The following is a 5,541-nucleotide window of genomic DNA, read 5'->3' as shown; positions in this document are numbered from 1 at the left end:
TCTTAGGTATATAAGCCCATAGCATGAGAAAGAAACCTCCTGGGTTTTGGGGGGGGGGGGGGCTGTGGTTGGATGGAGCTGAGGCAATGCTGTGATGGTGAGCGGGCATGGGTAAGGGCTGGATCTTGGGAAGGCCTAACAGTGATAGAAGGGGCCTGTAGAAAGACCAGGGCTAGAAGAAACTCAGTAAAGACTGAGTTTGGAGGCAACCTGATAATCGTAGCCTGAGATGAGCAACATGCAGTGTCTAGATGGAGAGCCTCTAGTTAAGAAACTTTGCACGAGAGAATGGACTCCTCAAGGCGGTTTGCTACTAATTGGGGACAAATTAATTTTGTGGCTGACTTTTCTTGTTTGGTAGGTAGTTTTCCTTCGGGGGAAGTGAGCCTCCTTAATTCCTTAAAGGCGAGCCATTAGAGTGAGCCTTCTGGATCTTTTTAGGTGAGCTAGCTAGTTGAACTCCTATGGGCATGACATTTCCCCTGTTCTGATAAGTGAGCCTTTTGATCTGTTTGGAGGGTAGGTGAAGCCCCATTGAGAAGGCAGGAGTTAGTGAGGGCCAAGGGTTGTATGATGTAACAGAGGAGAGGCATCCAGAAGATTTATGCTCCAGCTGAAATGAAGGCCCATTTTAAACAATGAAATCAAGGTGTAGTAGATGAGTATGCTAGGTGTCTGGGTGGGCAGGCAGTTGTGGACTTTCGAATTGTGCAGCAGCTTTGAGTTGTGCACTATTCCATCTATTCCCCAGAAAATCTCTTTTGACTTTTCCTTGCTGGTTCCCCTTTCCAAGGAGTTTTCATTCCCTTTCCTCGTCTCTTAAGGCAGGTGTTGGTGATGGGCACAACTTCATTGTGACCTATCTGCATGCAATATGGCATCAATCCTACTTCTGGTAAGTTGCTTCTATTTCACAATAAACCTTGGTGTTATTAAGGGGATTACCTGTATGCTTCCCAAAGGGAGCAAGAATCACATAACTGGGGTCCAGATTTATTGATCTAAAAATTTATCCCATGTATAGAAACTTCCTATAGTATTAGTGTTCTCAGGTTCCACTCATCTTATGTCTGCATTGCACACTTCAAGCCAGTCCTGCTGCTGGTGTAAAGTGACAGAGCTTTGCTGATGGTAAAGGGGTTTTGTGTGTTTATGCCCTCCAAGCGTCTTGTACAAAACAGCTCTTTTGTTTGTCTGCTGAGCTTCCAGCCCTCATCTTGTGTTTCAGTGCACAGCAATCTATGGACAGTCTGACCCATGAGGGCTCAGACACTTAGACACCAAACTTCCCTGGGGTTTTGGTGCATAAATATCTTTGAGGATCTGGGCCAATGTCTCTGCTGGCTCCCAGACAACATGCTAGTGACAGAACCATGAGGTTTACAAGTTCTCTGGTGAAAATGTAGTGAGCAAGTTCTTGAGTCATTGGAAACTAGCGGTGAGACTTCATTTTCTGTGAGGTAGCCCCTTTCTATGCAACTTGCTTGGTCTCAGACTTGATTGAGTGGTGGTGTTGCTATCATGGGCAGCATAGATAATGTACAGTTGGTACCTGTCTAATTTTTACTGAGTCATCAGTGCAGTTTCAGGGAGCTTGTTAATTGCTGCCCTATGACCTCATATTACAAGTCAGCAGCCTTGGTTGATTATTTGGCTGTTTTTCTTTAATTGGCTGCACAAACTGAATTAAATTTTTATAGTCATAGAGTGCTCTGATTACTCTGCAAGCAGTTACTATTCCAGCCGTATATTTTAATTACAGATGAATAATCAGTCCTTTTTAGTCTGTGAGTAATTTGCAGTGTTTAATTTGTTCCTTTGTTTCATTCTGTCTAAATAATTTATTTCAGCAGCCTCTGCAGACTGGTGCTGCACCCTCTAGCCAGCCTTCCCATCTGTTTCTTTCAGATTTTGTGGGTGGTTTGATGTAACGGGAGCTAACAGGCTTGCTATCTCATGACCTCTCATGGGCAGGAACTAGAGGAAGTGGTCATAGGGGTCTTTCTTGGTCTTACAAGCTAGCAAAGTACTGGGTGAATTGTTATGGGACAGTTTCAAAACATCCAGTAGTTTCTGTTGACCTCACTGGGGTAAGGATTCTCTAGTGTTCTCAAGGCCAGCTGCTGAGGGCTGAGCCTATGGAAAGTTGGGCACTGTATTCCCATGAAACCCTTGTTCCTATCTTGTAAAGCCTTTGCTGTTGCTTTTTTTCCTTTTTTAAATTATTACTTTTCTTGCTCTTCAGCAAAACACAAGCTTTATGGGGTCATTTTTTTGAATCCAGAGAAATTTAATTGAAATATTTTGTGACGCGTTTGTTGGTCAGTGCCAGTAAGGTCAAAATCAAGATTAATACATTGGCATGGCAAACAGATAATTGCCTGAAAACCCTCTTATGGAAGCATGGCAGTCAGTGCCAGTAGCATATTCAATGTTCAGTTGCTGCAGGCAGAGATCAAGCACACCAGATACAGACACTTCACCCTGATTCTCAACAGCAGCTGGGCATCTCAGTTTTTGAGTTGATAAGTTATAGGGATTTTGGCTGAGGAGGCTTCTTCTAGATAATCGAGTTCAGTCCCCTACACTGTCCAGCAGTCATCTACCCGAGTTGTTCTCTGAATTGCTACTCCAGGTTTTCACTTAAAGCTTGCAAGGCACAAAACCAGAAACAGCAGGCATGCTTTGTAGGGTTGATGAGAGCAGGGCTCATGCCCTGCCTCTGCAACAATTGGGAAGTCATTGGTTAATAGATGTTCAGAAGATCCGTGGCCCATAAGGCATTTGAAATTTCTATTTAAACTATTCAGGATCATTTAAGAGACCTAACTTTTCGGACCATGCTGAGCCCACTGTGAGAATCTCGCTCATTTAATGCCACAAATTGAGCACCCCAAATTTTGATTTTGAAAGTCACTAGCTGCTCCATAAAGCAATGGCCCCAGCTGTGTGTCAGTTCCTGACACATCAGATAGGAAGAAATCTAGTCATAGAAAGTGTGGCTGTTTTTATGGCCTCCAGTCCTTCCTCTGTTGTGAGGATTTACAACCTGTTGCAAAACAGGTGTGCTGCCCAGCACTGACTCCCAGGAGTGTTGGCATTTTGGGACCATGATCTTGGAGCTGCAGAGCCCATTTATTTTCTAGGCTGACCCTTTCTCCCTTCTAAAATGGGGAAATCAAGGGACGCATGTACATGTGATGAAAATTGCTTGTTTCTGCAGTTCAGTTGTGTCACACTTTACACGCATGGGGTTTTTTCATGCAATTAAAATGAGTTTATGTTGCAAACTTCTCATTTAGTTTAGCTTGCAATGTAGCTAGCTGTAACATTGCAGCTTTTAATCTGACCCCCCCCCCCAAGACTGTCCACATCTCCTGCAGCTGGGGGGTGAACTGTCAGTGGGCCAAGTGACCCCTGAACTGCAGGGAGACCTAGGTCTTCCGTCCATGGTGGTGGCATCCCCTGGGGCCACCCAGGTGGGCAGCTAGTCTGCTGGGGGCTGCCCCAGCTCAGAGGCAGCATCTGCTGGATCCAACTCTTCCCCGAGCTCCCTGGGGCTTCCAGCGCTGTGTGCACTGTCCCAGCCATTTGGGACTGCCCAGGAATGGCCTGGCTTGCCCTTGGGGGAGTGTAGGGAAATGGCAGGAAGGTGGCTAGGTGTGTTGGCAGCTGGAGAAGGTGGTGGAGATGATGCCTGGTGCTCTGGAAGCCCAGTGAGCCTGAGCTTCCCTGAACCTGGCCAGACTACCACCGTGCTGTGAACTATCCCTGTTGCCTTCCTGGCCCACAGCACACCCAGCTGCTCTCCCGCTGCTTCCCTGCACTGCCCCAGGGGCAAGTCAGCCTGTTCCTGGGTGGTAGTGGGAACTGGGAAGGCGGCGAGGACAGTGCAAGTGGCGCTGATCCCTGGTGGGCCCAGGGAAGAGTTGGATCTGGCCAGGTGCCCACTACCAGCCTGCTCAGGCAGCACCGCCACCATGGAGGGAAGGACCAGGGCCCCCTGCAGCTCAGGGGCTTTTTGGCCCACTGGCAGCTTACCCTTGGCTGCGGGAGAAGTGGGCAGGCTTTGCAGTGGTGGGGGGTAGGGAAGGAGGTGGGGAGGATTGAACCCCTTGCTGTAAGTGATGGAAGCCCCTAAATTGAAATGGTGGGCTTTTAATCATCACAATTAAAAATGTACCATTTCAATTTAGGGGGCTAAATGCCTGTCATGTGTACAAGTGCCCAGGGTGAACAATGTACCTGTTCAGATGGCTCTTTACTACTGAGCTGTTACAGGCTAGGGGATTCTCCGATAGGCTTGTGGGATGCATGGGAGTAGAGACTGCCTCAGGACTTGCTGCTTGCTTGCTCACCAAGGCACCTTTGGCTGCAGGGTTTCAGACCTAAAGTCTGGCTTGTTCAAGGGAGGTGAATTTAAGCCTATCCTAGGGATTCCCCAATTGGTAAGTCTGCATATGTGGAATGAGCAGCCTCCATTCACTGCATCCACATATATAGAAAGGTCAGCTCAGAACTGTGGTGGTGTCTCTTTCTGGTCACAACCACTTGCTTTCAAATGAGAACTTTTGTCATGTTGTTACACTGGGGATGATGATATTTTCTCTGAGAAGGATATAAGGGCTTTCAAAAGAGTCCAGGGGAGTTGGATATAAGTATTTCCTTGACATTTACAAGTGAATACCCAAGTTCTCTTTACTACTGAAGGGCAGTACTAGTATTGAATCTCATCCTGCTGGCTATGAATAGGTGCTGGCTTTCCCCTCTGCTGCCCTTTAAAAGAACCTGCTAGTGGTTTCTTGTGGGGGAAGGAATGGGGCCAGCACATGACAGGAATATGTGGGGATGAGGGATTGGGTGAGAGTTGGAGGGGATGGAGGTTGGCTCCCATTTTGGCTGGCTGTTCCCAAACTCCTAGCCTTGCATAGCAAAGGGAGGAATTCACCTATGCATCATGCCAGCATGTGGATCCATGCCAGTATCTTGATCAACCAAGGTGAAACTACAATAGTCCCCAGTGGGAGAGAATTAATGGGAGTGTAACAGAATAAGCCCATAGCAAAAAAGAGCTTTTATGGCCCCTTTAGCATTACTCTATCAGTGTCAAGTTGGGGCATCTCCTTCCCTTTGGGTTGTGGCAGTGTAATGGGGCCTTCTTGGGACGGATCTACCAATGCCCCACCCACCTGTTCTGGGCCAACCGTCCACCTTCTCTCCTGCCATGCCTTGATGAAATCTAATTAAGTTGTTAATTAGGCAGGAGGCTGCCCATTTTGCTGCCCCAATGCCGGGGGTGTAATCCATGGCTCTGTTCCTCCCCTACACCACAGCCCAAGCCTCGCAGATGGCATCCAGAATTGTTAATGTCACCAGCCCCACTCTGGGCCCTAGAATCCTCCCCTCCAGACCCCAACTGGATCCTTCCACTCAGGCAGCCTACTCCGCCTACATTCGGGGCTGCCTAACTCCCTGCACCATTTGCCCTCTTGGGCGTGCTCCCCCCCCCCCCCCCGCCCTTTCCCCCCCCCGCCCCCGGTT

At 48.0% G+C, this 5,541-nt stretch overlaps 1 long non-coding RNA gene across 1 annotated transcript in view; it reads left to right on the top strand.

Moving 5' to 3' along the window:
- Positions 1–5,541, top strand: part of LOC109301007 — a 29,953-nt gene that overhangs the window by 1,878 nt on the left and 22,534 nt on the right. The window contains exon 2 of the long non-coding RNA XR_002098403.1: positions 825–895. This is a non-coding gene — a long non-coding RNA (uncharacterized LOC109301007). The remainder of the gene's footprint in view (positions 1–824; positions 896–5,541) is intronic.

The sequence above is a fragment of the Gavialis gangeticus genome, unplaced genomic scaffold, assembly GCF_001723915.1.
Source record: "Gavialis gangeticus isolate Ggan-Ray unplaced genomic scaffold, GavGan_comp1, whole genome shotgun sequence".
Classification (NCBI taxonomy): Eukaryota; Metazoa; Chordata; order Crocodylia; family Gavialidae; genus Gavialis; species Gavialis gangeticus.
This window is presented reverse-complemented; position numbering and strand designations above follow the sequence as displayed.